The 27,063-nt window shown below is 38.1% G+C and overlaps 1 long non-coding RNA gene and 1 pseudogene across 2 annotated transcripts in view; one reads left to right on the top strand and one right to left on the bottom strand.

Moving 5' to 3' along the window:
• The window catches only part of LOC129060386 (uncharacterized), a 226,064-nt gene that overhangs the window by 49,837 nt on the left and 149,164 nt on the right, over positions 1-27,063 (bottom strand). The gene's annotated exons all lie outside the window — the stretch shown is intronic.
• LOC100444966 (cyclin-dependent kinase 2-associated protein 2-like) lies at positions 3,892-9,469 on the top strand (annotated as a pseudogene).

The raw sequence follows: 27,063 nt of genomic DNA, 5'->3' as shown, positions 1-27,063 counted from the left end.
AATGTGAAAGAGAAGAAGAACCAGCAGAAAATGCTCAACACTTAAAGCAGGAAATCACCACCACTTGACTTTGTTCACACTCTTTTTTAAGTTAGAAACATATACGGGGGCTAAATCATATATTTGATCTGTTACATAACAAATAGCAACAGAACAAGAATGGTATTAGTAAATATAGTCAAGGGAATACAAAATGTCTTTAATTCCTTAGCATCATCCTGGTTATTAATTATGTGTTTGTTGGTGTTGTGAATAGGGCTTTGCTATTACTGGGTAAACACTAGTACTTGAGTCTTTTCTTCAAAGCATATATATATATATATCCCAACAAAGGAGCTCATTCAAGAATGTGTGCAGCAAAATAATATTGCAGCTTCATTTAGGAAACATGACAGGAAATGTAATCACCTAACTCAGAACTTATAAAAAGCCTGATGTTTTCTCTTATTTGTCCTTTATCATATATATATAAGGACATATATATTTGTCCTTTATCGTATATATGATATATCATATATGATATATGTCCTTTATCATATATATCATACATATATCATATATATGTCCATATATCATATATGATATATGTTATTTATCATATATATGTTACACCAACAAACACATAATTAATACAACAAACATAATTATATAAGGACATATATATTTGTCCTTTATCATATATATGATATATCATATATATGTCCTTTATCATATATATCATATATATATCATATATATGTCAATATATCATATATGATATATGTCCTTTATCATATATATGTATTACACCAACAAACACATAATTAATACAACTAAGTCCAAATTGTGCCAACTAGATTGTTATGCTGACCCTGCATGACAATTTATTATATTTCAAAACAACTATTAGTAGCATATGCAAACAAAACGTGTGATGGCTTCAATTTTAATTTGGAGTGTGCAGCTGGGTGTGTTGTTTACCTACCATCTGTTAACCCTTCCTCCTTCTTACCAAAACCTGAATTTTTTTAGGTAATCACACCTCCCACAAATAGCTCAAATGACTCATAGGACACAGTATTTCTAACTGCCAGTATTTGTTCCTGAAATGCTCATCCATCCATTATGACATTCAATGGGAGATATTGCAAAAGCAGAGAGTTGAATATTTTTCCACATTATTTTCTAGTCATCTGGGTAATGTTCAAATTTAAGCAGCAAATGAGCCTTTTTATCAAATTCTAATAGTGCAATTTGTTCTGATGTCCACCCAGACATTCCAAGTGAGTCAAGGCCAGGTCCTGTTATGGGACCTTGTTACAAACAAGATATTTTTATAGTTCAGCCCACGCTTCTAAGCCTCATCTAATATTAATCTTCCCAAACCCTTGGAATATTGGCAATGTTTACATTGATGACTATCAGCTTAGGAACAACACTGCCCCAGTATTACCATCTACTGAATAGGGCTGCTATCATAAGATTGACATTTGATGACATTCATTTGATGATGATAACACCATAAGACAGATATTAATTTTGTTGTTTTAAACAAATGTCCAAATACCCTGGAAAGTGGTCAGCTTTTAAGATGATATCACATGCTGCTTCTAATGAGACTTCCACTATTCAAATATTTTTGGAACAACTCTGTAGAAGCTCTGTAGAAGGTCAACTGGAAGCTGCAGAAAAATAGCTTGCTTTATTATACACTATGTACAAAACGATAATGACTAAAGCCAAGGTTATCCACACAAACACTGAAGATATTTCACTTGTGACCAGTCCTAAACCATTCCATCTGGGTACAAACTGGAATCGTGTCATGTTCAAACATGTTGACAGTGGTAGAATTTTGACATGAAAATATTTGTTTTACGTGAGGATTTTCAAACATTTTATCATTAAATAACTTTTTGAGGCAAGTCTCTTATATGGCTATATTTACTGGTTTGGCAACACTAACCTGGACACCTTTGCTAACATCCTGGTTGTTTTACTTGCTAACTTTTAGTCACTCATACTAGAATATAAGCTCCATAAAGCTATGGATTTTTTATTTTTTTATGTATCCCCAGTTCAGAAAACTGTGCCTAGTATATAGTAGGCACCCAAGAGCTATTTGTTAAATGAATGAGTGAGTGAATGAACCTAGAACACAGAGCTAGGACATATGCTCTACAAAGGAATACCTAGGATACACCCTGCCAAGTAGCCAGTAGGCGTAGCACTGAGAACAAAGACAAAGAGCAAATGATCACAGCACATCTCTGGCTCAGTAACTTGACAAGGATTTCTGCTCTTCAAACTTAACCACAAGAAGCATCTTTATGTGCTGTGACATTAGCATTAATATTAAAAGTTAATTCATTCTGAGAAGTTGATAATCACTTGTCTTCTTTGATTTTTGGATAAGAGTTTCTAGATGTCCTAAAGGAGGATTCATGAATGATTACTGAGCATGACATCATGGTCATCAAATTATTTCATTCATGACACCCGGGGAAACCCTAAAATTAAATTATGTCAAGTGCATCACTCAAAAATAAAAGTCAAAGTGGCTCCTTCACGTCCTCTTTAGTGGCCAATTCATAAGGGCACATCACATAGCACCAATCACATTTACTTCACAAAGTTGCCCTTTCTCACAGTAAGGTGCTGACCCTTAAAGTCTCCAGCTAATGTCATCCTAGAGGATACTGTTTCTATATCACTACATTGAAACAAAACAAAACAAAAATGTATTCAGCAAATTTATACTTTATTATAGGGCTAGATCCTTTGGCATATTTTATTTTAGTCTTCACTACTTTATGAGATAGAGATTAATAGCACTGATTTATGAATTATGAAGTTTAGTGGTTGTGACTTGATGAAGGTTAGACAGTTGGACCCTCAGCTTGGCTGTATTGATCCCATATCTTTAAGTCCACAGTTTTTTATACTTTCCCCAGCAACCTTCTTACTGAACTTCTCAAAGTTGTTCTGTTCTCAATAATACACTTTCACATTCTGTAACATTGTAGTGATTGTTCAATGAACATTCTGGAATAAGTTTTCCCAAGAGTCAAAAAGAAGTTAAAGACCTAATTCACAAATGACAACATCCATAGTATGAAAAATAAAATAGCCTGGCCACAAGTGTGAAAGACCGTTTCTTCTGAAAAACGACAGTGAGCACACACAGACAAATGATTTGTCCTCCCTGATTTGTATGCAGCTAGTAGCTTGTTTGAACCCTTCAGGTTATAACCATGACACTGGGATACTTTTGATTTGCTTCTTAATTGAAAATCACATGGTAACGATGGCCAAGTTCTGTATAGCACAATCTCATCATCTCGCAGGGGCAATCAATGACTTCAAAGCTGTCTGGCACTAATAGAAGCACACTCAAATAGCTTTCAGGAGAACACAATCACTGTCTTTCTCTTTTCTAATTTTTTAGCACCATAGTTTAGAACAATGTAGGGGAAAGCATATGACTGAAAGAGATGGAGGGTTTTTTTAATTTTAGCTGTATTATGTTCTAACTGGGTTACCTTGGGCAAGTCACTTAACCTCTCTGGGTCTATATTATCTCATATGTAAGAACTGGAGATAATGATTCTTGACCTACCAACCTCACAGGGCGGTTAGGAGAATCGATTGACAGAAGGTGGCATGCAAGTGTTGTGCAAATGTAAAAGGTCGGGCAAGGAAACCTGGAGATTTTCAATCAAGAACCCGACTTTTACTGTCCCATTCTATTTTTTATTCTACCTTAATATTCTAGTGAGGAAAATTACCCATGTCAAATTCCACAGATAACATTGTAACTTATTGATTTCATCCCCTTTCTCTCTATATATATTTTTAAAACGATGTATATTGTTAATATAAAATTGGATTCCTTGTTTAGAAATGTGATTTTTCACCACCGGCTCCAGCACCCCTGGGCCGTGCACCCCGATCCCTACAGGTGAGGATCCAGCTCCACCCCTGCTCTCCTGCCAGGCAGTGGAGACCTCGAAATGAAGACAGCATGAGTTCTGCAATACTGGGCCTGCCGCCTACCCTCCCTGAGCCTCAGTTTGCTGGCCCGTGAAGTGGGCGTAGTCACGAAGCGTCTCATCTCCGTTGGGCTCAGTGTCAGGAGCCGCTGCCCCTTTCAGACTGCTGTTTAACGACTTTGGACCGCCTTCCATGGGCTATGTGCAGGCGATGAAGCCACCGGCGCCCAGGGCTCCCAGAGCACCTACAAGGACCTGCTGTCAGTCATAGAGGAGATGGGCAAAGAGATCCGGCCTGCCTATACTGGCAGCAAGAGCACCATGGAGCGCCTGAAGAGAGGTATCATCCATGCCCGGGCCCTAGTCAGAGAGTGCCTGGCAGAGACAGAGTGGAACGCCCGCACGAAACAGGAAGCCCCTCCGCCTCAGGGGCTGGACCTTTCCTGGCCACTGCAGAGCACCCGCTTCTCCCTGGCCTTCATTACGAGCTGCACTAGCCATCCTGGGCTTCCCGTCCTGTGTCCCTTGGTGGGTGCCCTCCAGGAACCAAGGGGCGGCTCTCACTCCAGGTGGCAGCAGGTAGCAGGTAGGTCCTGCTACCCCAAAAACAAGAGTTAGCAGGTAGGTCCCGGTGAGTCCCACCCATGACCTGCCAACAGTGTTGCCCACTGGAACTTCCTGTGGCCCCACCACGCAGCTCTTCCCAGCACTTCTCCCACTTTGTCCTGAGCCTCCTTCTCTCCCAGCAGGGGCTCAGGCCTGGCACCTCTCTGCCCTATGTCCTGAGCCACAGTGACTCTTTTCTCAGTGTGTCTTTTGCTAAATATGCCCTTTTCATATTAATAAAAGATGATTTGGAGTTGTGCTCTCAAAAAAATGTGATTTTTCACTTATCAAGAACATTTTGCAGATTATTAGTCTGTGAAACCAAATATTCCATTGAATAAATATAATATTTAATTTCTGAACATTGAGGTTTTCAACTTTTAACCATTATCAATAATTATATGACTATCCTTGTATGTAAATTGTTGCCTGTATGAGTATTGCTTTATGATTAATTCTAAGTGGGATTTGTGTGTTAACAATTTTAATATTTGTAAGTCTTTTGTTACAGATTTAAAAATTGCTTTCATAAAATTGTATAAACATAAACTCCCAAAGGCTGTGAATGAAGCTCTCCATCTTACGTCACCCCCACCAAAGTGAAACATCTTATCACACACAGCATAATACAAAACAATACATGGTATCTGTAGAGATGGGGAATACAACAATGGTTTGTAGTCAAATCTCAGGTTACTAGTAAACACTTTCATGTGGCTATCAGATGTGTTCCAGTAGGCTGTGGTGATAATACTTAAGGGACTGAGAATTTGCATCTTGTCTCTGATTATTTACTTATGATAGATTCCTAAATATAAATTCATTGGAATAAAAAATGTATGAACAAGTTTTTTGAAACCCTCTTTATATACATACATAAACATTCTCACATTGCTTTCCACAAGCTCATGTTGGTTTAGGTTTCCACAAATGATATTTTTCATTCATCCAGTCAATCAACAAATGCATAATGATCACTTCCTTTGTGTCACGCATTGTTCTAGGCAACAGGGATAAAACAATGAACAAAACAGACAGAAATTACAGCCCTCGTGGAGCTCATGCTCTGGTTGGGAGGAGAAAGAAAATAACTGGGACTGATATGTAAAACCTGTAGCATATTAAATGCACATAACAGCTAAGAAGAAGAGGCAAAGAAGTGGGAAGAGAAGTAATAAGGCAGGGACTTAGAATTCTAGATCAAGTGGCTGAGAAAGGCCTCAAAGAGATGACATTTGAGTAAAAATTTCACTGTGTCATGTGTTACTGATAGGTTAACATAAGAGTCAAGAATGGGTCAATGACTTATCAATATATTAATAGTAGTCCTTATTGACCTTGATAAGATCCGTTTGAGTGGGCTGGTAGTAGTCAGAGCACAGACCTAAGGAATAAGAGTGAAAGAGCTCACTAGATCTGCACCTATGTAAGTTCTTAAGATAGTGGGGAAAAAGACATCTAATCAAGATGAGGAGACTAGAGAGTAGTCTATCAATCAAAAGCCCTAACTTGCAACAAACTTTGTTCATTTGGCTGAATGTCTTTTATAACTCATTTACTCAGATGTAATATTGTCAGTCTTATACTTTAAAATATTTATGTATTATAATTACACCGGTCATGGTGGTGATGAAGAGTTACTTATTTTTGAAAGCATCTTTATTCAAAATCTGTGCTCAGGATAGCTATACAAGTGATTCAAACTTATCCAAATATATCCCCAGAACATCTATTAATTAGCATAAAATAATGATTTTCATTGATGAAATGAATGTGTTCAAGATATGTAATTAGCTAGAAAAAAAATTGCGATACCCCCTTGACTCAATAAATGTATTAGAACGCTGATTAGCCTATTAGTATATTAGAAATAGCACTTTGGGTTAGGAGCTCCATTTGCATCTGTCCATCCTTAGCTAGTAGAAGGCTCTGATTCTAAATCTAGAGTAGAAAGTTGATTGTGTTTGTCTTCAGAATATTGTTAGATAATCCGGGAAGTGGAACTCTCACCAGAATATTGTTAGATATACCTGAGAGTGAAACTCATGTAACGTGCTTGCCTGAAAAGGAAGAGAGGGCCTCCTATATTTCCTCCCTAAGCTTTTATTTCAACATCATGCCTGGAGGTCTAGGGACAGTTGTTAGCTGGAAAAAGCAAAGTCAGAGTGTTTCCCGAAGCTCCAAAGCATGCAGGGCAGCTGTACCATCTTCCACGCAGCTCATAGGCCATCACTGATGGAAGAATAACCTGGATGCCAAAAAGGCTTCCATGGTATGAGAAGAACCTGAATCAAACCTTGCTGTGCCTGAATAAGCTCTTCTGTGTGAATTCCTTGGAAGTCACTTCCTGGACATATGAAGATATGGAGGTCTTCAAGACACTGGGTGATTCCCTGACCTGCCTGCACAGGTTGGAAGCTGCAAGACTTCCCCCAGGGGAGTACCTCAGGAGAGAATCCTCCTCAAGAATAGCAAGGGGACTCTAATGTGGGTCTTCTCAGTGCACTTGCTTCAGCCCCCTAGTCTAGAGGCTTCTGCCTGATGTTCTTCCAGCCCCAGGGAAGCTTCTCAGTCATTCTCCAAGCCTTTTCCAACCATGAACCAAATGGAAAGAGTAAAGCTTCTTTGCATTTTTCCAAAGAGCTCAGGTTCAATATTTTTCTTTAATGTTTAAGGATATTTTCAAAGCATTTATGTTCATTTATGTTGTTTTGTTTTATATTTACTTATTTTTTAAAAAGCAGCTGCATATTCAGACATTGACACATTTTCTTATGAGAAGATATTAAAGCATGCAGTTATTAAGACTCTGAATCTAAAATGATCTATAAGTTCATTGAGCATGCTTTAATGTCTGCTCATAAAATGCATCAGATATAATAACAAATATATTTTAAATTATAAAGGCAATGTAGAAATGCTGTATCAACACATACTATTCAAATGTTAATCATTTTAAAAAGAATTAACAAAAATTCATGTGAACTCAATGAACTCAACTTATTACTAAATTACCTAACAGAAAATTCTGAAAGAACACTTAAAGGTCACTTTGATACCACAATTCTAGTATCACCTCTGCCTCACCAAATTGCACCATTTTTACCGATACATCTCAGATTGTTCATTCACACAGCATCTTAAGAGAAAGCATTAAAGCAATTAGACTGAGACAACAACACAGTAAGTACCTGCAACGTACTGAGGGAAGAGAGGCCTAAAACGTTTTAATCCCATGTTGCTCCCAAAAGCCTGTAAGATTTCTCAGGAAAGATCTCTTCAAGTAAATGAGTTAACGACTAACATATCTTCCCCAAGAAACTGAACAGAGCCCATACAGAACAGTTCAATACACATCACTGAGCAGACTACACAGGAACACACTCTACAGTGGAATAAAACTCAGTCAATAAATATCAAAGCTTTGCAAATCATTTTATTTCATTACTCCTTCAACACGCATGTATTGAGAACCCATATTACAAGGCCTTTCAGGAGTACAAAAAGTTAAGAGACCTGGCCCAGGTTTTCAAAAGGCTAATCCATGACCTGAGAAGATATTAAAAATACTCTTAGAAAAGGACACAAAGCAAAAAATATTGACTATGCTGCCACATAAATGTGTGACACAGACATGGAGTTCAATGAAGGAATATGGAAGAGAGATATTCCCATTGGTTGATGGATAAGGGAAGGCGTCATAGAGAACTTGAGGAACATCATGAAGACAGGCAAATTCCAAAATGGTGATGCAAAAGTTGACAGGTATGCCGTGACACATACGGTCTTTTTGTGAATATATTCTTCTTAGACAAATGTTAATATATTTTAGGAGCAGGTGCCTTGTCTCCTATTTTTTAAGTCTTATACTTCTTTTGATTTATTAACCTAATATTTCTAGTATTAGTGCCTCTGGGTTATGAGAAAGGTCACTTTATATACTCTGCTGAAAAATATGTTATTAAAAAGCAGCACATCCTCTCTATCTACCAAATGAATTAAATAATCAAAATATGCATCTTTTTCTACCCTAACCATATATGGGTTTTTAAAATAAGCATTTTTTACGTTATCGCTCAACTTCTTTACTCTAAAGGATGCAGCCAACTTTAACTGGTAGCATGTAAATTTAATTTGTAATTACTTTGGGGAATAATTATAACACCACTTTGCAAATTTTCTTCTAAGATGACATTACTCTGAGTACTCAGCCTTATGGGGCTTTTAATATAGGGTAGTCATCTCAAGTTGCTATGACAGCTGCAGAACTTTTATTTAAACAGATTAGACCTTAATGTAAATAGGTTGAAATATCATAAATTTCTGGACTCAGCATTGATTGAATAAATATAAGGCAATATAAAGATCAATTATAAAATCATGGCATGTTGACTTTATTTCCATTGAAGTTTAGGGGGCATATTAAATAAACTTGTTTTTCTTTGACCCAGATAACAGCTATTGTATAATAAACACAGAAATTCAGTAGCTGTAAACTAAAATATTTTTATTTAAAAATTATTTTAAAAAACTTCAAGCAAACACAAAATTAAAAGGAACAATAGAATTAATCCTCAACATCCAGCTTCAATGTTCTTCAGTTTTTGGCCCTATTTGTTTCATTTATACCCCTATATACTTTGCCACTTCCTATTGTATTATTTTGAAACAAATGTTTAATATTACTTCATCCATAAATATTTTAGTATTTATCAATAAAATATAAAAAACATCTTAACCACATTATTATCATACCTAAGGAAAAAACTAACAATAATTCCTTAATGTATCTCACAGGTAACCCTCTAAGATGGTCCCCAGTGATCCTTACCTCCTGGTATCGAAGACTTTTTGTTGTTGTTCTTCCCCTTGAGTGTTACCTGAACCTCTAAATGAATAAAATATGGCTAATACAATGGGATATCACTCTGAGATTAGGTTACAAAGACTGAAAATTTCATCTTGAGAATTTTTTCTCTCTCACCTTCTCTTGTTCTCTCAATTTCTCATTTTCCACATCTTTCCATGGGCCATGATTGATCATTCTCATTCATATTCTCTCTCTCTCTCTCTCACACACACACACACACACACACACATTTTTTTCTATCTCTTTCTGAGCCCTAACTCTGGGAGAAGCAACCTGTCTTATTGTGAGAAGCCCTATGGAGAGGCCTGTGTAGCAGGCTAATGACTCTGTCCATGAGCCAGATTATAGCTGAAGCCTGACAAGCCACATAAGCGAGCTTGGAAGCAGATCCTCAGTCAGGATTTCTCAGTCAAGTCTTCAGATATCTGCAGTCCTAGAGGATACTTTGATTGCAGTCTTATGAGAGACCTTGAGATGGAGGCACCTAGATAAGCCATGCCCAGATGCCTGGCCCACAGACACTGTGAGATAATGTGTTTGTTATTTTAAGCTATGTTTTGGAGTAATTTGTTACATGACCATATATGCATAATACAGTATCATTAAATATTCAGTCAATGCTCAAATTCTGTGATTGTCTTGTACATGATTTTTTACAGTTGGGTTGCTTGAATCAGAATCCAAACAAGTTTCTCATGTTGCATTTGGTTATATGTCATTGAAACACTTATCCTTAGATTCCTCCTACCGCATTTTTCTTTGTCCTTTTTCACCTTTGTTGTTGATAAAGCTGATATTGGAGACCAAGACATGGTGTGGAGACAGTGGATTTGCCAGCAATTTCGGCTACTCTGATTCAGACCTGAAAATTTTCTAGGAGGAAAGTTTAGATTTCCTGAACAAGTATACTTCTTCAGAATCGTATCTCAAACTTCTCTGGCAGACATATCAGATAAAATCATGGGGAATGGGGAATAAATGAACAGCCCTAGAAAGAACTATTTTTAAACTGAAATGAAACATGAGGGCTATACAACCCTATGTTTAAGTTCTTTATATCGACATTACAATAGAGACCATTTTAAAACGATCTCTTGCTCTTAATAACCTTGAATAGATGAAGTGTCAACTAAAGAACATTGCTGATGCCAGGCATGGTGAGCACCTTGAGAGGTCGAGGTGGGAGGATCACTTGAGGTCAGGAGTTTGAGAACAGCCTGGCCAACATGGTGAAACCCTGTCTCTACTAAAAATACAAAAAAATTAGCCAGGCATGGTGGCGCACAGCTGTAGTCCCAGTTACTCGGGAGGCTGAGGCTGGAGAATTGCTTGAACCCGGGAGGTAGAGGTTGCAGTGAGATAAGATCACGATACTTCACTCCAGCCTGGGCAACAGAGAAAGACTCTATCTCAAAAAAAAAAAAAAAAAAAGTATCTCATCATAGCTTCAAATTATTATTTTCTAATAGATGTGAATTTTGATGGATTTAAAAATATTATGTTACTTATAGCAATGTGAGAATTGATAATTGAAGTTTTTCAAAACAAGGGAGTAAAAAAACATTGTCAGAGAGAAATTCTTACTTTTTCAACATTAAGCAGACTGACAAGGTCCCTACTCTCAATGAGTTTACAATTCATTGGAAAAGTTAAGCAATCACATACATGCACACACATATGCACAGCAAGAAAGAGATACATGAATTTAAAAATGTATGCAATGTTGTGAAAGCATAACATAAAAAGTCTGATATAATCCACTGGATTATGGACGAATTCCTTAAAGGCACAGCATTTGAACCAACATGATAAAAATGAGGATAATTTTACTAAGTGTAGACAATGGGGGCAGGCATAAAGAGGTGTGCCAAGCAGAAAGTATGCAAGCACAAAGCCCCCGAGGAAGTGGGGAGCATGACTCATGCCTGGAACTGAAGGAAAGTCAGCGTTGCTGAAACACTGAGCCTGGGGGAAAGTAACACAGAGAGAAGAGGCAGAGGCCAGATTATGCATAGCTCTCTGGACCATATTACAGATTTTGACTTTTATCCTAAGATCAAAGAGAAGATACAGAAAAGTTTCTTTCAAGCAAGGGAAAAGGATAATAGAAGGTGAACTTCAAAGAGAATGGAGAACGGTTTGGAGAAAGGTAAACATGGATGTACTTGGCTCAATATCTCTGTCTTTGATACTATCCCTCCAAATTTATCACCTACATAGGTAACACTTCTAATAGCTTGGTCACACAGTTCTTTCATCTCTTCTCAGTGCTCTTCTCATTCACCCTACTTGAAACACTACTGGTCTGAAAGTGGGCCTTGTCATTACCAACCATGACACGCCCACCATAATCTCAGTCTCAAGAACCTCATTCTCACTCTCTGGCCATCAACTCCTGCCTTTTCAGCTCATTTCCTCTAGTAACTCTATTAGTTTCCTGTTGCTGCCATAACAAATTACCACAAACTTGGGGGCTTAAAACAACACAAGTTATCTTACAGTTCTGAAGATTAGAAATGTGCAAGTCTCACTGGCCAAAATCAGTGTAATCAGAGCCTTCTCCATACCTAACATAGCAGCAGAATTTGGGGTAGTTGCTCACTTCCTTATGTTGAAACACTTTCTTCACTTGGTTTCTAGACACAAGTTTATCTTAAGAGTCCCCTCGGCTGGGTGCGGTGGCTCACGCCTGTAATCCCAGCACTTTGGGAGGCCGAGGCGGGTGGATCACAAGGTCAGGAGATCGAGACCATCCTGGCTAACACGGTGAAACCCCATCTCTACTAAAAAATACAAAAAATTAGCCGGGCGTCGTGGCGGGCGCCTGTGGTCCCAGCTACTCGGGAGGCTGAGGCAGGAGAATGGCGTGAACCCGGGAGGGGGAGCTTGCAGTGAGCCAAGACCGCGCCACTGCACTCCAGCCTGGGCGACAGACCGAGACTCTGTCTCAAAAAAAAAGAGTCCCCTCCTACCTGTGGTCATCCTTTCTCAATCCCCATTATGAGGTCCTCTTCATCTCTTTACACTACAACATTGGTGTATTCTAGGGTCTGGTTCATAGGTATCTTCTCTATTTATTCTCACTCCTCAAGCAATCTACTTTTGCTCACGATTTTAATTATCTTATAAGGTATGCTTTCAAATATCACTACACTTCCTCTAGAATGTATGTCATTTTAGATGTGGTATAGTGTAGTGGAAAAAAATCTCAAGCTCTGGAAGAGAGTGTCTTGTACTCTACTCTGCCAGTTACTAGCAAAGTGGCCCTGAGCAAATTAGTATTCTTGCCTCAATTTTCCCATCCATAAAATGGGGCTAACAATAGTGAATTTATAAAGATACTTTGAGGACTAAATGAATGAATAAATATGCAAAGTGCCTAAAACAGTGCCCAGCATATTGTAACACTCAGTAAATGATGTGCATTATTATTATCAGGCATCTACTTGACTTTTTAAAATCTGAAATCTTGATTTCCTTCCAACAACAATACGCTTCTACAGTATTCTCTATTTCACTAAATATCAATTCTATCCTTAAACATGTTTGGGAGAAAACTGGAAGTTATTCTTTCTTTTATACCTATGGCCAACCCCATCAACAAATTTTTAGTTCTGCTTTCAAAATACATCGGGACTTTCATAGTTTCTCATCATTTCCATTAATAAAACCTGAATCTAAGTCTTAGTATAAGGTTGATATCTCTCATCCTAATTATTTCTTCAGGTTGACAACTGATTTCACTGATTCTACTCTTAACCCCTTAAAATCAGTTTTCAATACAGCAGCCAGAGTGACCATATTAAAATTATATTCCTTATCTGCCCAAAACTCTCCTGTAGTTTTACATTCACTTAGAATATAGGTCAAGGCCCTTACCATGGCCTCAAGGCTACATGTGACCTGGCTCAATCTTTGAGGAGCCAATAAGATTAAAAAAAAAAATCTTACTATTCATACTATTGATTACTGTAATCATGCTGACCTCCTTGATGTTCCTCAGATTCTCCACCTAAGAGCCAAACTTCGAACTGACCGAAAAGTCTTACACTTGCAAAGCGCCATACTTCCTTTACCCTACATTCTCCTTAGCACTTACTGCTATTTGGCATACTATGTATTTGTTTATTAGTTCTTGCTTCCACCAAATCAACTGTCAACTTCCTGAGAACAAATAGTTTGTTTTATCTACGGTTGTGTCTCCAAAGCCTAGAACTGTGTCTGGCATATAGTAGTGAATGAACAAATAAATATATAAATGTATGTTTGATACAAGCAGTTGTATTATAATGACATTCAAGGAGCTCAAGAAGACTCCAAAAATAATATGTTTTGGTTAAAAATTATTGACTTGGTGCTGGAGATTGAGTTGGAATGTTAAGAGCACTAGATGCATGATCTGTAGCTCAGAAGAAAAACTGAGATGTAGATATCAGTTTGAGGTTCACCTGTGTAGAGATATAATTGAAATTACAAAAGATGGATGAGATCCCCAAGGGAGACAGTACACATTGAGAATAGAGAGGAGCATCAAGTGGAAACGTGAAGGACTCCAACATAGACATGAAGCCAGGAAAGGAGAATTCCTCAGTGAAGGGAAGGGAAATAAACGACAACAGATTAGGGGCAGCACAGGTGAGCAGGCAACTCTAAGCTGTTTGAAGTTTACTGGGAAACAAGTATTGTTGTATTGAGAGATAGAGTCAATGCTGAAGAGGGCCAGGATCCACAGGTTTTGTGTGACTTATTAGGGATACTAAAGTATAGACTGGGGACCCCGAAGACTCTAGGATGAAAAACAGAGTCAAATGGGCTAAATGGATTAAGTGCCAAGTTTTAAAGAAACAGCATTTCTAATGACACTAAATAGTGAAGGCTGCTACTCTGGTTTTCAGTATTTTTCATATTTGAATACCCAACAAAAATTTTCTTGGCAAAGAACTTCTATGTGTCTAGCCTCATTAAAATCCTTCAGAAATATTGGGAGAAATTACTCTTAAAGAAAAGGACATGTTTTGGTTGAATTACACAGCTTAAAGAGTTTACTCTCAGGACTTCTCAATATTTCCATAGGACTGAAACTTCTTTGTATTAAATCATCTAAAAGAAAGTTATTTCACAATAAATGAACCAAATGAATGGCTAAACATATTCTGTTTGGTTTTTCTCCTTCCAATTATCCTTGATGGCTCTGGAAACAAATGCTATGATTTCCTGGGCTTTCAGAAAGAAAGTGGATTTTTAAGCACTTCATATCACACAAGAAATTTACATAGGAATCATCCAGAAAAATTAATCGGAAGAGAGGGCCACCTATCACCTATGAGGAATTAAAGAAGGCTTGAAAATGCAAAAGCAAGCGGGGGTATTGTTTACAATCAAAAGAGCACCAGAATATAAAGTGGTATGTACAATTGGCATAGCCTTAAACCACTTATACCATTAATTCAATCCACAAATATTTTATTCAAAAAATGATTGCTCAATCAGTGTAGCATTATTTAAACATAAATGTCATGGCCTGTTAAGTTTAGTCTTTGTTCAATGAGCACATAGAACGTTTTCCCACTGATACCTGAACAGCTCCCACTCACTTCTTTGAGAAGTAACCCTTTAAGATGGCCTTTCTCTGACAATCCCATAAAAAATTGCCATCATTCTGTCAATTTTCCACTTTAACTGTCATTTATTTGTTTGCTGTCTGCTCCCCACCCTACCCCAAATAAAGTTGATGTACTCCCGACGCCTGCTGTGTAACAGAGACTCAAGAAGTATTTTGTTTGAATTAAGGAATAAATGAATGAAATATAAGAAAAAGAGGCTATGGGAAAATTAATTTTATACTACTATTTACAGCTATCTGATGTTTATACTGTTCCAGAGAAATGACATAATACAGAGGAAAAATGGAGAAAAGTCTTTGTGGATAACGATTTCAGAGTCTGGCTATTAAACCCAGCTCTGCCATTTTCTAACTATGCAGTGTAGGGTCCATTCTTAATCCTTTATGCATCAAATTTTTCACTTATAAGTATCAACCACAAATTCCACCACACTTAACTGCAGTAGGAGAGAACATGGCAGGATCTTTGCAGCATCTCAGATCTGAGAAGTCAGAAAAGGATATTAGTACTGTTTTAGGACCCGCCTAGTTTTAGAACAGGTCTTTCAAGAATTAAGATGGGGAAGGATATATAATGTAATACTTTTGGATTGGTTGCCCAGTGAGGTGAAGTTCTTTTGTATTTTTTTAAGAGACAATGTCTCACTTTGTCACCCAGGCTGGAATCCAGTGGCACAATCATAGCCCACTGCAGCCTCAAACACCTGGGCTAAAAAAATCCTCCCACCTCTGACTTCCAAGTAAATAGGACTACAGGCACACACTACTGAGCCTGGCTAATTTTTAAAAAATTTTTGTGGAGATAGCATAACACTTCCTTTCCCAGGCTGGTCTCCAATTCCTGAATTCAAGTAATTCTCTTGCTTTGTCCTCCCAAAGTGCTGGGATTGCTGGCATAAGCCACCATGCTCAGCCTGAGGTGAAGGTCTTGAAGAAAGTCTTGCTGAGTAAACTGTTAGTCTTGATTTAAAAAAAAAAAAAACTGTTTTAGTTGGTTCACAGTATTATCCTCTTCGATTTGGTGTACCCTGGAGTAGGTACCTAAGTTATTCTCAATATTGGGAAAGGAAAGTATGTTTATGTTCAGTATCTTTTTAACATGGGACGATAAATTACATTGGTTTCAGTTGTCTAATATGACAGTGTGATAATCTCTGCCCAGTCCCAGAGTGATAAGGATCAAAGAAGATTGACATTTTATAGAAAGAGATATTGTTATTATTATAACGTTCAATACAATAAATATATTGAACTCTTACCATGTACAAGAAACAACATTAGTCTCTAGAAATGATACTGAGAGAAATAAACACATTATCTTTAGGAGTTTACAGTTTGATAAGATAGTTAAAACCAAAAATACTAATAACTGAACAAAAGTCACAGTAAGGCAGGTGTCATAAGAAAGTTACTCAAAAATTATGACAAAGTTTTCATCAAGGAGACCTGTGTTTGATAGTGATTCAACAAGATATTTGTAAAAGAGGGAGCATTTGAGATAAGTTTTGAAGAAGAGATAGATGCTGTCAATTACATAGGGAAGCAGAGGCGACAAGTTTAAGCCAGGCAGAAGGAACACCCTGAACAGAAGCATGCATCATATTAAGGAATTGTTTGCACTAAAACGAATTGTATGGTCCCATGAGTTTGGAAAATCTGGTCAAAACTAAACAAATTTCTTTATTGCAGGCCATTGTGGGCTTTCATATGTGATGATTCACTGTTTTCTAAGAAGGATAGGGGAGGAGCCAAGATGGCCGAATAGGAACAGCTCCGGTCTACAGCTCCCAGCGCGAGCGACGCAGAAGACGGGTGATTTCTGCATTTCCATCTGAGGTACCGTGTTCATCTCACTAGGGAGTGCCAGACAGTGGGCACAGGTCAGTGGGTGAGCGCACCGTGCGCCAGCCGAAGCAGGGGCGAGGCATTGCCTCACTCGGGAAGCGCAAGGGGTCAGGGAGTTCCCCTTCCAGGGATGACAGACAGCACCTGGAAAATCGGGCCACTCCCACCCGAATACTGTGCTTTTCCGACGGGCTTAGGAAACGGTGCCCCAGGAGAGTATAGCCCGCACCTGGCTCAGAGGGTCCTACGCCCACGGAGTCTCGCTGATTGCTAGCACAGCAGTCTGAGATCAAACAGCAAGTCAGCAGCGAGGCGGGGGGAGGGGCGCCCGCCATTGCCCAGGCTCGCTTAGGTAAACAAAGCAGCCTGGAAGCTTGAACTGGGTAGAGCCCACCACAGCTCAAGGAGGCCTGCCTGCCTCTGTAGGCTCCACCTCTGGGGGCAGGACACAGACAAACAAAAAGACAGCAGTAACCTCTGCAGACTTAAATGTCCCTGTCTGACAGCTGTGAGGAGAGCAGTGGTTCTCCCAGCACGCAGCTGGAGATCTGAGAACGGGCTGACTGCCTCCTCAAGTGGGTCCCTGACCCCTGACCCCCGAGCAGCCCAACTGGGAGGCACCCCCCAGCAGGGGCAGACTGACACCTCACACGGCCGGCCAGGTACTCCAACAGACCTGCAGCTGAGGGTTCTGTCTGTTAGAAGGAAAACTAACAGAAAGGACATCCACACCAAAAACCCATCTGTACATCACCATCATCAAAGACCAAAAGTAGATAAAACCACAAAGATGGGGAAAAAACAGAGCAGAAAAACTGGAAACTCTAAAAACCAGAGTACCTCTCCTCCTCCAAAGGAACGCAGTTCCTCACCAGCAACGGAACAAAGCTGGACGGAGAATGACTTTGACGAGCTGAGAGAAGAAGGCTTCAGACGATCAAATTACTCCGAGCTACGGGAGGATATTCAAACCAAAGGCAAAGAAGTTGAAAACCTTGAAAAAAATTTAGAAGAATGTATAACTAGAATAACCAATACAGAGAAGTGCTTAAAGGAGCTGATGGAGCTGAAAACCAAGGCTTGAGAACTACGTGAAGAATGCAGAAGCCTCAGGAGCCAATGCGATCAAATGGAAGAAAGGGTATCAGCCCTGGAAGATGAAATGAATGAAATGAAGCGAGAAGGGAAGTTTAGAGAAAAAAGAATAAAAAGAAACGAGCAAAGCCTCCAAGAAATGTGGGACTATGTGAAAAGACCAAATCTACGTCTGATTGGTGTACCTGAAAGTGACGGGGAGAATGGAAAAAAGTTGGAAAACACTCTGCAGGATATTATCCAGGAGAACTTCCCCAGTCTAGCAAGGCAGGCCAACATTCAGATTCAGGAAATACAGAGAACGCCACAAAGATACTCCTCGAGAAGAGCAACTCCAAGACACATAATTGTCAGATTCACCAAAGTTGAAATGAAGGAAAAAATGTTAAGGGCAGCCAGAGAGAAAGGTCGGGTTACCATCAAAGGGAAGCCCATCAGACTAACAGCGGATCTCTCGGCAGAAACCCTACAAGCCAGAAGAGAGTGGGGGCCAATATTCAACATTCTTAAAGAAAAGAATTTTCAACCCAGAATTTCATATCCTGCCAAACTAAGCTTCATAAGTGAAGGAGAAATAAAATACTTTACAGACAAGCAAATGCTGAGAGATTTTGTCACCACCAGGCCTGCCCTAAAAGAGCTCCTGAAGGAAGCGCTAAACATGGAAAGGCACAACCGGTACCAGCCACTGCAAAATCATACCGAAATGTAAAGAACATCGAGACTAGGAAGAGACTGCATCAAATAACGAGCAAAATATCCAGCTAACATCATAATGACAGGATCAAATTCACACATAACAATATTAACTTTAAATGTAAATGGACTAAATGCTCCAATTAAAAGACACAGACTGGCAAACTGGATAAAGACTCAAGACCCATCAGTGTGCTGTATTCAGGAAACCCATCTCACGTGCAGAGACACACATAGGCTCAAAATAAAAGGATGGAGGAAGATCTACCAAGCAAATGGAAAACAAAAAAAGGCAGGGGTTGCAATCCTAGTCTCTGATAAAACAGACTTTAAACCAACAAAGATCAAAAGAGACAAAGAAGGCCATTACATAATGGTAAAGGGATTAATTCAACAAGAAGAGCTAACTATCCTAAATATATATGCACCCAATACAGGAGCACCCAGATTCATAAAGCAAGTCCTGAGTGACCTACAAAGAGACTTAGACTCCCACACATTAATAATGGGAGACTTTAACAACCCACTGTCAACATTAGACAGATCAACGAGACAGAAAGTCAACAAGGATACCCAGGAATTGAACTCAGCTCTGCACCAAGCAGACCTAATAGACATCTACAGAACTCTCCACCCCAAATCAACAGAATATACATTTTTTTCAGCACCACACCACACCTATTCCAAAATTGACCATATACTTGGAAGTAAAGCTCTCCTCAATAAATGTAAAAGAACAGAAATTATAACAAACTGTCTCTCAGATCACAGTGCAATCAAGCTAGAACTCAGGATTAAGAATCTCACTCAAAACCGCTCAACTACGTGGAAACTGAACAACCTGCTCCTGAATGACTACTGGGTACATAATGAAATGAAGGCAGAAATAAAGATGTTCTTTGAAACCAACGAGAACCAAGACACAACATACCAGAATCTCTGGGATGCATTCAAAGCAGTGTGTAGAGGGAAATTTATAGCACTAAATGCCCACAAGAGAAAGCAGGAAAGATCCAAAATTGACACCCTAACATCACAATTAAAAGAACTAGAAAAGCAAGAGCAAACACATTCAAAAGCTAGCAGAAGGCAAGAAATAACTAAAATCAGAGCAGAACTGAAGGAAATAGAGACACAAAAACCCTTCAAAAAATAAATGAATCCAGGAGCTGGTTTTTTGAAAGGATCAACAAAATTGATAGACCGCTAGCAAGATTAATAAAGAAAAAAAGAGAGAAGAATCAAATAGATGCAATAAAAAATGATAAAGGGGATATCACCACCGATCCCACAGAAATACAAACTACCATCAGAGAATATTACAAACACCTCTATGCAAATAAACTAGAAAATCTAGAAGAAATGGATAAATTCCTCAACACATACACCCTCCCAAGACTAAACCAGGAAGAAGTTGAATCTCTGAATAGACCAATAACAGGAGCTGAAATTGTGGCAATAATCAATAGCTTACCAACCAAAAAAAGTCCAGGACCAGATGGATTCACAGCCGAATTCTACCAGAGGTACAAGGAGGAGCTGGTACCATTCCTTCTGAAACTATTCCAATCAATAGAAAAAGAGGGAATCCTCCCTAATTCATTTTATGAGGCCAGCATCATCCTGATACCAAAGCCTGGCAGAGACACAACAAAAAAAGAGAATTTTAGACCAATATCCTTGATGAACATTGATGCAAAAATCCTCAATAAAATACTGGCAAACAGAATCCAGCAGCACATCAAAAAGCTTATCCACCATGATCAAGTGGGCTTCATCCCTGGGATGCAAGGCTGGTTCAATATACGCAAATCAATAAATGTAATCCAGCATATAAACAGAACCAAAGACAAAAACCACATGATTATCTCAATAGATGCAGAAAAGGCCTTTGACAAAATTCAACAACCCTTCATGCTAAAAACTCTCAATAAATTAGGAATTGATGGGACGTATCTCAAAATAATAAGAGCTATTTATGACAAACCCACAGCCAATATCATACTGAATGGGCAAAAACTGGAAGCATTCCCTTTGAAAACTGGCACAAGACAGGGATGCCCTCTCTCACCACTTCTATTCAACATAGTGTTGGAAGTTCTGGCCAGGGCAATTAGGCAGGAGAAGGAAATAAAGGGTATTCAATTAGGAAAAGAGGAAGTCAAATTGTCCCTGTTTGCAGATGACATGATTGTATATCTAGAAAACCCCATTGTCTCAGCCCAAAATCTCCTTAAGCTGATAAGCAACTTCAGCAAAGTCTCAGGATACAAAATCAATGTGCAAAAATCACAAGCATTCTTATACATCAATAACAGACAAACAGAGAGCCAAATCATGAGTGAACTCCCATTCACAATTGCTTCAAAGAGAATAAAATACCTAGGAATCCAACTTACAAGGGATGTGAAAGACCTCTTCAAGGAGAACTACAAACCACTGCTCAAGGAAATAAAAGAGGATACAAACAAATGGAAGAACATTCCATGCTCATGGGTAGGAAGAATCAATATCATGAAAATGGCCATCCTTCCCAAGGTAATTTACAGATTCAATGCCATCCCCATCAAGCTACCAAAGACTTAAAACTACTTTAAAGTTCATATGGAACCAAAAAAGAGCCCGCATCGCCAAGTCAATCCTAAGCCAAAAGAACAAAGCTGGAGGCATCACACTACCTGACTTCAAACTATACTACAAGGCTACAGTAACCAAAACAGCATGGTACTGGTACCAAAACAGAGATATAGATCAATGGAACAGAACAGAGCCGTCAGAAATAATGCCACATATCTACAAGTATCTGATCTTTGACAAACCTGAGAAAAACAAGAAATGGGGAAAGGATTCCCTATTTAATAAATGGTGCTGGGAAAACTGGCTAGCCATATGTAGAAAGCTGAAACTGGATCCCTTCCTTACACCTTATACAAAAATCAATTCAAGATGGATTAAAGACTTAAATGTTAGACCTAAAACCATAAAAACCCTAGAAGAAAACCTAGGCATTACCATTCAGGACATAGGCATGGGCAAGGACTTCATGTCTACAACACCAAAAGCAATGGCAACAAAAGCCAAAATTGACAAATGGGATCTAATTAAACTCAAGAGCTTCTGCACAGCAAAAGAAACTACCATCAGAGTGAACAGGCAACCTACAAAATGGGAGAAAATTTTCGCAACCTACTCATCTGACAAAGGGCTAATATCCAGAATCTACAATGAACTCCAACAAATTTACAAGAAAAAAACAAACAACCCCATCAAAAAGTGGGCGAAGGACATGAACAGACACTTCTCAAAAGAAGACATTTATGCAGCCAAAAAACACATGAAAAAATGCTCACCATCACTGGCCATCAGAGAAATGCAAATCAAAACCACAATGAGATACCATCTCACACCAGTTAGAATGGCAATCATTAAAAAGTCAGGAAACAACAGGTGCTGGAGAGGATGTGGAGAAATAGGAACACTTTTACACTGTTGGTGGGACTGTAAACTAGTTCAACCCTTGTGGAAGTCAGTGTGGCGATTCCTCAGGGATCTAGAACTAGAAATTCCATTCGACCCAGCCATCCCATTACTGGGTATGTACCCAAAGGACTATAAATCATGCTGCTATAAAGACACATGCACACGTATGTTTATTGCGGCATTATTCACAATAGCAAAGACTTGGAACCAACCCAAATGTCCAACAATGATAGACTGGATTAAGAAAATGTGGCACATATACACCATGGAATACTATGCAGCCATAAAAAATGATGAGTTCACGTCCTTTGTAGGGACATGGATGAAATTGGAAATCATCATTCTCAGTAAACTATCGCAAGAACAAAAAACCAAACACCGCATATTCTCACTCATAGGTGGGAATTGAACAATGAGAACACATGGACACAGGAAGGGGAACATCACACTCTGGGGACTGTTGTGGGGTGGGGGGAGGGGGGAGGGATAGCATTGGGAGATATACCTAATGCTAGATGATGAGTTGGTGGGTGCAGCGCACCAGCATGGCACATGTATACATATGTAACTTACCTGCACATTGCGCACATGTACCATAAAACCTAAAGTATAATAATAATAATAATAATAATAATAAAAGAAAAAAAAAAGAAGGATACACACTGTATACACTTCCTGAACTTACATAATCATGGAACAATGCCCTCCCCTATTTAGAGTATCTCACTGGACTTTTTGTTACCAAACACATTCCAGTTAAAATTGAAATGGCGACAGGTAAGAAAATTAGGTAGTGTGTGGCAGGAAATCATCAATAGAGTAAGCAGAAATTATGATTGCCCAATGCTTTACATGGATCAGTTTGTCAGCCTTATGTACAATACACTGGAACAAGGAGAAAAAGGGAATCAGAAGGGCAGGCTGCATTTTTCCCTCAGTACCCCAAATAAAAACTATGTAGAGATGCAGCATGAGGTGGAAGTAAGGACAGCAATGGAATTCAAAATGTAATGAAGTAAACTCTGCAGAATATGACATATGATAAGATATCAGAGGTGGAATATAAGACAAAGTAGATAATGAGGTATTGAGCGTGGTTCCTGGTAGACTCCTGATGCCAATGACAGCCAGGAAATGAGGGAAATATCTGGGTTTTTTAACACAGTGAATTTCTTATTCTACTTCTTTTAAAAAGAAAGTTTTGTATATATAAATGTTAACACTTCTATAGATGCATCCTTGTAAAGAAAATGCTTTAAGATATTTTATTTTTCTGAAGTAGAAAAGTTTCATGATTTTTAACTTTCCATGAGAACGCTAATGCTGTCAAAACATACTTTATTCATTCATTTATTAATTAATTAATTTGTTTACTTATTTTATTTTTTTAAGACAGTCTTACTCTGTCACCCAGGCTGGAGTACAGTGGCACTATCTGGGCTCACTGCAACCTCCGCCTCTGGGGTTCAAGTCATTCTCATGTCTCAGCTTCCAGAGTAGCTGAGATTACAGACATGCACCACGACCCTTGGTTAATTTTTGTGTTTTTAGTAGAGATGGGGTTTCTCCATATTGGCCAGGTTGGTCTTGAACTCCTGGCCTCATGTAATCTGCCTGCCTTGGGCTCCCAAAGTGCTGGGATTACAGGCATGAGCCACCATGCCCAGCCCATGTTTTATAAGTTAAGAAATAATTATTATATTTCTTTATTATGCAGAACATATCTCATAGGTATACCTACTGTGTGTTAGAAATACCTTTAAAGCATGTCAAAGTTAATGCTTATCCTAATTTATCCAAAGTAATTCTTTGTCTTTGCTTTAAAAGTTTCAAATAAACAGACCCACACTTTGCTCAGGTAGTTAGTACTGTGTAAATAACTAAGTATTAGACTTATTAAGAAAGAGCAAGACTGGAAGCTGAGAAAAAATAGCTTCTCATGTGGGTGCTAGAGTCAATACTGTAAAGGAAGTTTTAAATTCTACCTAAATTACTTAGACATTCTCTCCTGAATTGTCTTGCCTTAAAAAATCTGTTAATTCAGCCTAAAATGTCTTCATTTCATTTACATAACACAAGCCTTGTCACAGTATGAAGCTACCTAAAATAGTTATTATGTCTTTGGGCAAAAATAGGCAGACAGCATTGGGGAGAAAAGCATGTGAGTGCTTAGATCCCCTACAGAGACAGAGATTCTATGTCTGGTTTCCTAAATACCAGAAGCTAGATTGGATTAAAATTGTGCCATTGAAAGACTCCCAAATGTATCTGGGTGCTATCCAAGTTTTTTGCTTCCCAAAAATACCTGGTTCCCAGGAGAGAAAGGAGGAACATAGGGAAATATGATTTTGTTTTTATCACTCATTATTGTAAGAGACAACCTTGTCTGAGCAAATGGCACAAGGAAATGACATACTCTTTCCATGGCCATTATTTGGGCAGTTTTCAATGACCTTGGAAAAGGTTGTTCTCTGTCAACATAATCATCAATAAAAATCTCATTCACTCAGGTTTGGAAGTTTGTTTAATTGATAAAGCGCTCTGAGGTACCAAAATAAGAAGTGCTAAACAAGGGTGATATGTTTTCCATTATTAATTCCATATTGAAACCACAGTGAAGTCGGTTTATAAAATTTCTACACCCTGCTAATCACCAGGAAGGTGAGCTATCTATAGGCCAATTTAAGGCACAGAGTATAGGAAAGGATTAAAGATACATGCCTTTGAAAAGCACTTGGGAACTGAGGGTAAGGGAGGATGAAGATAAAAAGTCTAGGGGTGTCATGACCAGTTTCTAAAAGGTATAGGTAAAGTACAGGGGATTTTTCGAGCAGTAAAATTATTTCAAATGGAATATTGATGATGAATACAAGACATTATTTTACAGCACAAAGAATAAACCTTAATTAAGAATTTTTAAATAACTCATGGGATGAGGAGGATCTCAGGAAGGAATGCAGACTGTGACAAGAGAATCTAGCTGTATTACAAATGCATAAAACAACCGCACTGAAGAGGATGGGGGAATGGTGCTGATCTAAGTAACTCTGGAAAGGAGTGGAGTGTGTAAGACTAAAGGCAAAAGGAACACATGAGCAATGTAGTCAGTTAATAATGTTATTTCCAACGGGGTTGTGGGTTAACAATTCTGATACTACTATACATTTAAACTGGAATGATGTGCTCTGAATGGAGAAGCTATAAAATTTAAACAAACTGGAATGGAACAATTCGTAAAGTTTCTCACTGTTGGAGTATGAGTTTACAGCAAAACAAGTATAAGAGTGATCATGGATTAGACTTGGAGATATAAGTATTAACTCATGTTTGTCTTAATACAGATACAAATGAATACATATAGAAATATCCATAGGTATATGTATATACATGTATTGGTATAAACATATATATTTGCTCTACTGTCTGAGAGGAACTAAAAGAAATGACCAGTAGCAATAAACACACCAGGCTGGCCAAATCTTGGTTTCTAGTACCACCCTTCAATAAAGGAATCAAGATCTTTGCAAAAATGGCTGATTCTAGGATTGGGGAAAAAAAATACACTGGATGAACCTGGAGCATCTTGTAGCACCAGAAAGTATGGAAATGCTCAAACACACATACAAGTGTACACATACCCAAACATACATCCCACATTGATAGGGTATGTCAAAGGAGAGCAGTAGCTAAGAGCTCCCAATTGCCAAATCTGAAACAATTGAATCAACAAAACAAATTAAGTAGTATTTTTATAATTCAAAATATAAAATAAATGTCAATACTGATATAAATAAATATAATATTTATTTATTTGTAAATAAATGACAGAGACAAGATAAGCACTCTTATCTTGTCAAAGAATCTCTACCTCCCGGGTTCTTATAGAAGAATTTCAAATAATCAGTGTAGTTACTTTGTCGTCAAGCAGCCTAACTCCCACTCCTTAGATGTAGTCTCTACATAATCACCTATTTTTAAAGAGTACAAGAAAGAATGGGGAAACGTAACTTTGCAGTAGAGAAACCTGACAAGCATTACCTCAGCCAAGTGATCAAGGTCAACATCAACAGTGATAAGTCATGTTGATAGTATATACCCTCAATATGATGTTGTGATGGCACTTTTGCACTATGGTCTACTTCCTGGTAACCCCAACCCCAGTCTTATCATAAGAAAGCATCACAAACTGCAAAAGTGGAGTATACTGTGAGATACTGAATTGGTAACGCTTCAAAGCTATGAAAGTCATGAAAAATAAGGAATGTCTCAGAGACTGCCAAAGTCAAGAAGAACCTAAAGAGACATAACTATATATAATATTCTAGATAGAATTGTAGGATCAGCAAAGAATATTAGGTGAAAACAAAAGGTATATGATAACTTATTGATTTTATTTAATAATAATTTATTAATATTGGTACATTAATTATATCTAATGTTTCATAGGAATATAAGATGTTAATAATAGGGGAAACTAGGTTTAGGGTATATGGAAACTGTACTACACTAATTTTTCTATAAATCTAAAAATAAACCTTATTAATAACAGATTATTTATATATAAAGTATGTGGGATGTGAGAGTAAAGGGTAAAAAAAAAAAAGATAACTATGATCATAAGGTTAAGTCCTGAAATGGAGAATAATTAAATAGAGCAGGAGGAGGATGAACTAAAAAGAAGGTAGAAAATGAGATTCTTTTCCATTCAGTCTTGATAGAAATTCAATTATACTTTGACATCACTTGGAGTCATTCTTTTTATATTACTAAAGTTCTAAATGTAGTATATTAATATGAATAGCCGCAAATTCTACATATTTTCACATGTTTAATATTTTCTAGACTGAGAATCTGGGAGTACTAGACCATCTTTTCAT

This window comes from Pongo abelii, chromosome 6 (genome assembly GCF_028885655.2).
Source record: "Pongo abelii isolate AG06213 chromosome 6, NHGRI_mPonAbe1-v2.0_pri, whole genome shotgun sequence".
Lineage (NCBI taxonomy): Eukaryota > Metazoa > Chordata > Mammalia > Primates > Hominidae > Pongo > Pongo abelii.
Note: the sequence above shows the minus strand (reverse complement) of the source record. Positions and strands in the feature narration are given on the sequence as shown.